Genomic DNA, 10,500 nt, shown 5'->3' on the forward strand with positions numbered 1-10,500 from the left:
CTGCTAAACACCTCGGACTTGGCCCTCGAGTGTCCACAACAGTGTATAGTATGGGGGAGTGAAGCGCCAACCAATTGCTCCCATGGGTATTATCTGCTTAGTTTTGTCTTTTGTAATTCCTGTGAATAAAATGAAGCTAAAATCTCTTCCCCCTTCTAAATCATATATCTTATAAGTCCAAGGAACCGTATCCATTACATCAACAATTTTTAAAAGTTCATTCATCCATCGCTTTGTATAACCCTTTTCAAAATGAGATTTCCATCTATATATTCTTACGATATCACCAGCTTTGAACTTGGGCTTTTTGACATTATTCTCTTTTTCATATTATAATTTTGTAAATGTTTCTGATGGTTTCATATTTGTTGATGTGTGAATCGTGTCATCATAGTTGTCCACAATATCCTGAATAAAAGATGACCATTGTTGAGAACCGAGTTGTGTGAATTTTTTTATAGTCTCTCTTTTAAGGTACGATTAAAACGTTCAATAACAACGGCTTTTCCTTTATTAAAAGGTACTGTATAATGTACTACTGTTATTTTTTAGAAAATTCATAAATATCTTGTTATAAAACTCTCTACCCTCATCAGTCCACATTTTTTAGGTTTTCTCTTACTTCTATTAAATATCTGTTGAAAGGCTAACAAAAGAGTATTACCTGTTTTGTTTTTTAAAGGGACAACCCACGCATATCTACTCCTCAAATCAATAACGGTTAAAGCAGACTTGTACCCCTTATCTTTATTGAGTTCAATCAAATCAGCGGACCAGATATAATCAACTTCCTTGGAATAAACCTTCCTTCTCTGAAACTTTGTGAATATTGTTTTATGTAATTCATCAGCTAATTGCTCTTCAATATTAATGACATCATTAGAGCCTATAAGTTTTTTGAATTTCCAAGTCCAAGTTTCCATTTAGCACTGATCATCTTTTTCACGATGAACCAATCAACTTTTTCTCTCAAGGTTGGATTTTGTATCAGAGACAAATTATACAACATTTCTCTATCAGCTTCATGCTTTTCTTCCAACGTTGTGGTATTCCCATAATCAATATCATGCCTCATGCACACTTCATCAACCCTATTGATTGGTTTAATCCATGATTTAGGATTGTCTGCCTCTTCTAATCTTTTATCCAAGTTTGTGCCTGGACCTCAGAAAGAATACCCTGGTAGATGTAATTCCCCTGGTATTCCAGTTGTTGTAAATTTACTTCCTGATAAAAACTTTTGTATATCTCCTCCATGAGCGTGTTTGGAGATAAATTGATTTTTTTTTTTTTGAACCACACACCGAACATGTACCTTTTTGTGTGATCCTATTATTTTTACTTTTAAAATACGAAATATTTTTAGTATTAGTTTTCTTTTTACATCTTCTTCTTCTTTCGGCTGCTCCCGTTCGGGGTCGCCACAGCGGATCATCCGTATGATCCGCGTGGTGATTTTGCACACGTTTTACGCCGGATGCCCTTCCTGATGCAACCCTGGTCACCTTTTACGACACAGGGATATGGTACACCTATTTTAACCAGGTTATACACTGGCCCAGTACACTGGTACTCATTTCGCCGACCTCGGAAGGATGACAGGCTGAGTCAACCCCCTGGTGTATTAATTCAGTGGCCCAACGGGGCTTGAACTCAGGACCTTTTGGATCCCAAGCAGCTGCCCTAACCACTGCGCCAACACCAGGCTTTGCTTTTAGTTTTCTTTTTACATATGAGACAATAACTCATTTATTTATGAGAAAAATTCCTACAGAGTGCGAAAACCTTTTTAGTTTCCAACACGCACATTTGAGTCATTATTTTTAAAACATAAAGAATCCTTAGAAACACCTTCACTCTCTCCTCCGTTTATTCAAGAAAAAAAATGAAAAACTTTAATTAAAGTAAATAACTTGTTCTTGAAAACGATGACAATAGTATTGTCGAAAATATTGCTAAAAGACTTGTCAATTCTTTGTTTTCCTCTGCGGTACGTTGAGATTTATTAATTTTCTGTAATACCTCCAATCTTTTTTAATCTCACTGGTTTCCATATTTTCATATTTATTCATTCTCGCTCTTTCCTCCCTCTCCTCCCTCTCCTCCTTCTCTCTCTTCTCCCTTCCCTCCTTCTCTCTCTCTTCTCTCTTTCCTCCTTCTCTCTTTCCTCCTTCTCTCTCTTCTCCCTCTCCTCCTTCTCTCTCTTCTCCCTTTCCTCCTTCTCGATTCTCCCTCTCCTCCTTTCTCTTTCCTCCTCTCTCTTCTCCCTCTCCTCCTTCTCTCTCTTCTCCTTTTCTTCCTCTTCTCTCTTTTCTTCAACTCCTTCCTCGTCTCTTACTATCCTTGAATCACTTACACCCCATAGAATATCATACATATATTCATCAGGATTTCTTGTTTTTCCTGTATCCAAAATATTTTTTTTGACAACAAGAAACCAATAAAATTTCTTTTGAATTTCTAAAAGAGCCTTACGTTTTCTAAACTTTATAATTTTTTCAATATTTAACATTCTAATTAAATCCAAAGTTGTTGGTTTATCAACATCAGCATAATGCCAATCTTTTATTGAAAATACCTCATTCTTGTGTTGTAGAACATATTTATTAAATACCGAATACCCTTTTCTTGATGGTATGCTTGGACACAGAAATGATAATTTTCTTGAAGCCTTCTTGCTGTCATTTATGTATTAGAAATATATGTTAGAATAATATTATGACACGAAACACCTCCCCATCTTCCAGTAGTTAAATCATTTTGTATTTCCCTACTTACTATATACTAGTACGTGCCCGTAAAAAATAAAAATAAAAAATAATAATGATAATAACAAATAAATAAACCACACAGGCCGTTTCTTCACTCTCACGTGCCCGTACGTGCGTGACCCGGAAGTTCGATATTATTCGCAGTTACGATTATTCGCAATTTATTTTTAATACCCAATTATTCAATTAACGCCAACGTATTTTACCTTTTCGCAATGTCGTGGCAAGGAAAAACAAAAATAGAAGAGAAGAGAGAGAAAAAATTTACTTCCTGGTTCAGAGCATACCAGCACTCTGATGTTCCTGAAATTTATATACCGTCTAATATGAAAACGATCATAACTTGGGCCATTGTGTTTATCTATAAATGCGCATAAGAAATCGAGAAATTATTAGAATACACGAAGTCATCACTCTCCGGAAGCCCATACGTTGTAACCCGTAATGGGGAACGTGGCTGTGCTTCCCTTCAACATTGGAAACGCCCAAGCAACTATGTGTCTTGCCATTGGTTGGTAAATAAATGGCCATAACTTGGGAAGCATTTGTCCGATTAATATGAAACCTTGAAAAGGCACATCCTCAGGTCCCCAGAAATATAGCTGGCAAGTTTCAATTGGATCGGACCAGAGGTTGTCGAGAAACAGCGGTCACTCACACACACACAGACACACACACAGACACACACACAGAGATTGCTGGAATTATAGATAATCCTGTTTTTTGTGTTTTCATTATATAAACTAGGGCAAAACCATTATTATATTTACCCTTATTAAATTATTTTATTTGTTGTTTATTAATCGTGCTTCCACAATACTCATTCTCGATACCAAGTGGATAATATTCTTCCTTACGAGACTGATTTAATTGTTCCAGGTCTTCTAGGTCAATTTTAAATGACCAATTACACCCTAAATCATTCATATTATACCCACATTGTTCTATTCTCATACAAATGATACGCCCTTCTTTATAAAAATTTATTTTTATTCGAACTGTAAATTCTGTATGACCTGGCGATAAAATCAACACTTCTGTATCGTTGGAATACAAGGCCGTTTTATTTAAGGATATATATTGCGATAAATCGCTTAATCTCACCAAGTCATTCGCGTCAGTCGGGCTTGGATAATTTTTTCATTTATAAGCATTTTTCATATTAATATTTTTGTTGTACTATAATTCTGTCGTTCAGCCTGTGCCTTTGTGTAATAATTTGATAAATCAATATCCAGTTCTTGGGATACACCAAAGATAGAACCATCTTTACTAACATAAGTCATTTATATTAGATTAAAAATAATGTCATTAAAATTTTTATTTTTGTTGAGTTGAAATAACACATACAGACATAATTGACCACAACACTTGGAATTTAATTCCTGGACTTGAAATGTTTGAGAAACACCATTCTGTAATAATTTTATGACTTCTACAGGTGGTGGAAGACCAAAACTATCAAAACTAGAGGAGGAGCACTCGGTAGAGTGCAAAACCTCCGCCGCCAATACTGCTGGGTCACTTAAGTGAACCTGATATCCTATTCATTGCAGGTCAAAACGGATCAGACTGTACTGAACCATGATTGAATAAACTAAACTAGATTGACGCGCATGAAGAAATGCATAAAAAAATAAAATGGAAAAAAAATTTTTGAAAAAAAGTTGCAAAATTTTGTTTTTTTTTTTCTCTCTTTTTTTTTTTACGGTTGGAAATCAATTTTTTTTTTTGGTTGGAAATCACTTAAAACATGTAGAAATGCAAAAAACAAAAATTCAAATATTTTTTCAAAATGGCCACCATAGCGACCATATTGGACTTTGGACCAAGTCCAAAATCTAATGGCATGATCCTTGGACCATACCTAACCCCCCCCCACCAAGTTTCGGCGAAATCCCTCCAGGAGTTTTTCCGTAATACTGTTCACAAACAAACAAACAAACAAACAGACAGTGTTGAAAACAGTAACCTCCGTCCATCTTCGATGGCAGAGGTTAATAATATTTGTCTTGACTATTAAAAATACAAACCCAATGAGAACCGTTCCCATTATTATCTTCTAAGTTCATAATAATATTCTTTGTATGTTTAGGCATGTTTGTTAATTCATCTCTCATACAAATAAACACATTATGAATTTTTAATTTCTTACAATATTTGACAAGTTCTAAATTTGATGTTGTATTCTTTCCAAATTCTGTAAACCACTCATCAATGCTCATTTATTTATTAGAAAGATATAATCCATTACCTATTGTAGTTAATTTTACACCTGCTTGTGCGATAGAAGAAAGCATATCTCCAACTGACAATCTCGCTTTATCAGGCAGACCATCAAGTTTTTCAGCAAAATCTACAATTACACCACTTCCACTAATTTGTTTCTCCAACTTTTTGTTATGTCTTTCCAATTCTTTTTGAGCCCGGAGTTGAGCCTTCCTTTCGTTGGCAGTTTTCACCGCTGTTGAAATACCACCCGTCAATGCTCCAACCGCACATAAACCAGCAAATAAAGGAATTAGAAATGGGAGAAATCCTCCACTCGTCTCTCTTATTGAATCTTTTTTCAATATTGGTTTTTTTCATTTTAATTTTAACTGAGCCAGTATCGTTAAATATTTTAACCTGTTCTCTTGTAAGCAAAACATCAATTCTCACTGCTCCTTTTCTCTGAATTGTATTAACATTAATCATACAAGGCTTTTCATTTTGAACACAAGATGATAGTTTATGAAGATTGATTTGATTAACATATACCCCAGTTGGTACTTTGCCACTCATTTATTTAACAAAAAATTATGTGAGACTAATCATAACACCATTATCTGTATTCATCTGTACTTCTGTTTCTTCCAAAAGCAAACAATATGTATCAACTTCTTCATTCGCTCCTCTTTCAATGTATCGGGAAGTATCCACTCGATTAGACTTTATAGTTTCCTTTTGAGCACACAGGGCAAATGCATAGATTGTATACAAACTTTTAAATGTTGTCATATCCAAAATAGGTTCTTTATTTCCATTACGTTCACACAACTTTTGGTAAGACTTGCATGCTTCAGCAAAATCATTTTTTCCCCAATTAATTTCCAATCTATCTCGTGGATAAAATGTTCCATCGAGAGAAACACGAAGTTGTTTCACCTTAGCATTATCACTCAATGCATGATTCTTATCAGTCACAGTATCGCCATCTGTTTTTTTTTTTAAATTATCCACAGATATCGTGGCTTTCCTTCCAGAACATCCAAATTCCATGTGTAAGTGGTTTTGTTTAGTTTAACGTGTTGACATCTTCTTTTGAGGTATGATTCACTGATTGGTTTCTTTGAGTTAAGTCTTCTGTTCAACATCTTCTGTTTTAAGATTAGGCATATATTCACTAATATACCAACTATATTCATCAATTACAAATTTATTCTGCTCACCAAAAGCACTACCAACACCAAAAAGTAATCTATTTTCATTGTCATTCATTTGTAGTCGAAATTTAAGATAATTTCCTGTATTCTTCTTTCTTATTCATCAAACAATTATAATAATTTCTAAAAGTTATTGATTTCTTGATTGCATATTTCTTTATTCCCTTTAACCTCTTATCAATCTGATCACCATAATTATAAGCATATGCCTTTGCTCTCAATCCAATAAACTCACTCATTACTTTTCCACCCAACAGGATCACTTGAGGATGGGAGCTCTGTGCTGGGCCACGCTATGAGAGGGTGTGGAGCAGCCCAGAATCATGGCGACACCCAATCCTTATCCCTGTATCAAAAGAGGCGACCAGGGTTGCGTCAGGATGGGCATCCGGCGTAAAACCGATGCCAACTCAGTATGCTGATCATAAAGGATGATCCGCTGTGGCAACCCCTAACGGGAGCAGTCGAAAGACGAACAACAACATTACTTTTCCACCCAACTCATACTTAAACTTACCAATAACCTTTTAATTCTTTTTTGAAAAGAACTTGATCTTCTTACTAAAATTACTTGTATCATGTACTCCAATATTTTTCTTCAGAGCTGTATAAACATCATCAGTTTTTATATCGAGGATAAAACTATCAGTGTCCATATACAACAATGAAACATTTTCACCATACTCTTTCTTTAAGCCATTATACAAATAATTAATCATACATTAATATCTTTGATAAATCAAGAACTGCTGTTCCAATATTAATTGGTTTATCCAGTACAATACTTTCCTTTTCTATATGAATAGCAGAAAAGTTCTCTGAAAAAACCTCTTCTCTCTTAAAACTTGGTTTATTTATCAATCTAGAAGCTTCTTTCCAAGATGTTGCAAATCTAATGTTTTGCCTGTTTCTAACATTCTCAATTGTCTTTCCAAAGACAGCATTATTCATCAATTTATAGAATTCCCCTTCAAATTTTACTTTTGTATTTGTTCTCATATCTGTATTGAATTTAATATACTTTTTCATCCAAGGACTTTGTTTAAATTTTAAAACTCTATGAATTTTAGCAACTCTAAATCCTTCTCTCAAAAATTGTTTCAAGCTTCTCTGATGCAAAACATATCCCTCTTTATCATAGAATGTTGTTAATAACTTTTCTGTTGATTTGCCTTTAATATTAAAGCTTTTATGATAATCACTTAACCATTCTTTCTTTGGGGTTTCTTTCTCACATGCAAAAGGAAGGTCTTTATGCTTATTATGAAGATCACTCGGATACCTCAAATCAACTTCAAAATAATAACCTTCTTCTTCCTCATTCAATTCCTCTTGAGAAAAAATAACAATATTCATCAAAGGCTTTTCATTATCCTTTTCTTCCACCCACTCTAATTTACCATAAGGCAGAGATTGAGACATTGCCCATCCTACAAATTATTAGCATCAAAATACATCAAATAATTACTATCTTTTTCACTATCATAATTTGGAAGATATTTATTCTTTGCTTTTGCATATCTTTTTGAACATACTTGTGATATTCCACCTCTCTTAGACTTCTCAATCATCAAAAGCATATCTACATCACTGATTAAATCTATATCTTGTTTTGTCATTTTCAACATTGCACTCCAAGCTAAACCAGGAGCTGTGAAATCGTGGGCAGGATCTAATTTATAACAATTTTTATCATGACACAGTGATCTAAAAGCTTCAAACACATCAGCAAACAATAAAACATCTGTTTTTAGATACAAATCATGATATTCTCCAAGGTTCTTTATCTTAAATATTTTCCAAATTTCTTGTGCATGTTTATATTCCTTATCACTTATCTCTTCTTCATAAAGGTTATTATAGAAACTTTCTTTTGAAGGATGTTGAGTTTCTTTAAATCTCATAAATGAATCCATATAATCATAAGGATAAATTCTCTTGTAAGAATTTTCTCTTTACTTTGAATTTCATTCCTTGTTTGAATTTCCTCTCAAGTTGGAATTTCCTCTCTAATCAGAATTTCATCTTTAATCACAATTTCCTCTTTAGTTCGAATTTCATTCATTGTTTGAATTTTCATTAAAATTAGAATTTCATCTTCAGTTAGAATTTTTTCATTAATTTCCTCATTAATTAGAATTTCCTCTTTACTTTGAATTCTCACTTTAATCTGAATTTCCTCTTTAGTTAGAATTTCCTCTTTTGGAAAGAATGAATTAAGATTTGGAAAAGATCCTGTGGAGCTTAGATTTGATGCTGGGTAGGCAAGTGGTGTTCCCATAATCTTGTAAGAATCTAGAAACCTAATACAAGTTAAAGGTTTTGTGAATATCATTTTTGTAAATGAAATATACTTTTGACTTGTGTTTGTTATGGCAGAAATAGTCCCTGGTGTTTTTGAAAGTTCATTTATAAATAGATGGGTATCATAGTTGGCGCTGTTGTGAAGAAAGACTTGAATAAAAGAAGGAAATTTATAATTAAGATTACAACAGGAATCAGCGGGACCTCTATATTTACCAGTAAGATGACAATGATCTCTAACTTTAGACTCCTGAAGTTCCTCCTCATAAATATGACAGATATTGTTCTTTCTAAATTCTAATTTTTCTTCTTCCGTTAATTTCATTGGTTCGTTTGATTCTTTCATTAATTTAGTTAGTCTTATACAATCCTTTTCTAATCGTTTTACAAACTGTTGTGAATTTTTTTTCCACTATAATGTTCAAGTTTATAATACTTTTTTCCAACAAATGATTTGATATAATAACAGAAACCACAAGGAATATATTTTTGATATTTATTTGTATATGATTCTTTTGGATTAGGAGAAGCAGTATTTATCTTTTTTAGGATACATTCAAAATCAGCGTATATCACAAATGGGTGCATGATAGATTTATTATAATCTTCAAAATAAATCTTTTCACCAGGTTTAGGCATTGTAATTACAGCTGATTTATGATTACTACAATATTTTTGATGTTGTTCTAATCGTTCTTTTGTATGACATGAATTAAGACATCGCTTACAAGGATATATTTTGGTTGCTGTTCTGAATACCTGAGAAGAGATTAATCTTGATAAATTATTGATGTGTGTATAATATGAATTCTTTCCAACACTAAAATATAAAAGATCAATGTGTGTTTCGTCATTTTTATAGTTGTTTGAAATTTTTAATATTTGAACTTTGTTTGTATCCGTTAATCCATATACATTAATAGAAAGATTCTTCTGTTTCTCAAATTTAGGAATATCTATAAGTGGCATTGGGAATTTTAAAATATTTAATGTCCAAGGTATTCTCATATTTCATATATTGTTTTACTCTTTCTGAATAACAATTTGGTGGATGTAAGTGGGCAAGAACAGACCAGAGAAAACATTTTTTATCATTGTTCTTAATATTAACAACTGCCTTCTTTAGTTTTATTTCTTTTGGGAATTCAATATAAGACCAAGCTTTAAGAGGGTTTGATTTTACATTGTGTATATCTAAAAAGATGATTTTTAAAATACTAAATCCACTTCCTACCACTGTATTATCAACATCCTCCTCTTGTCTTGGTAGTTCTTCATAAACCCCACTATTCAAAAAATCTTGAAATGATGTTATAATATGAAGATCTGTTCTCATATAAGGAGTTTATTCTTCATATTGTCTTTTCATATTCATTTTCACTCCCATATAAAACTTTAAGTTTTCATTTCTTTTAATGTCTTTTTAATAACTTTTTGAACATCAGGTTTCACGATTTCAATTGATTCAGCTATTGATGATGGACCGGGTTCTCCAAATTGAAAAATCCTTATTTTAATATGCCCTTTAAATGCCCCATCAGTGTTTTCAATATAATAGTCTCCCTTGACTTGAAACTCATTTTTCTTGTGTTTTTGTGATTGAAGATGATTCTTATAACTACTCTTCAAAACATCCTTTGAGCAGATATCACAATGTTTTCTTTCCAACTCAAGAGGAGATATTTGATGAAATCGATTAAATGTGTGTTTGTTGGTTCGAAGGTGTTTTTTATAATGTTTATATTCGTGATTACAAACATTGCAGTACGTTGTATTCACCATATTTATATTACAAAACTTTGGTTAAACTAAAATTTTCTTGATGAAAATTTCGTTTAATTTATAGCTGAATCTGTGCTTAAAACCATTTTATCCTCCAACTTTTTTCACTTAATAAATACAATGTTTCAAGACACAAAAGACAAGTTTCAATCAATCACTTCAGTGTTGAAGATACTGAGAAATATGTCAAGGATGTAAAATTGAACAAAGATAAATAC

The sequence above is a fragment of the Eptatretus burgeri genome, chromosome 4 (assembly GCF_056783735.1).
Source record: "Eptatretus burgeri isolate ZD-2024b chromosome 4, Ebu_testis_v1, whole genome shotgun sequence".
NCBI classification, from domain to species: domain Eukaryota; kingdom Metazoa; phylum Chordata; class Myxini; order Myxiniformes; family Myxinidae; genus Eptatretus; species Eptatretus burgeri.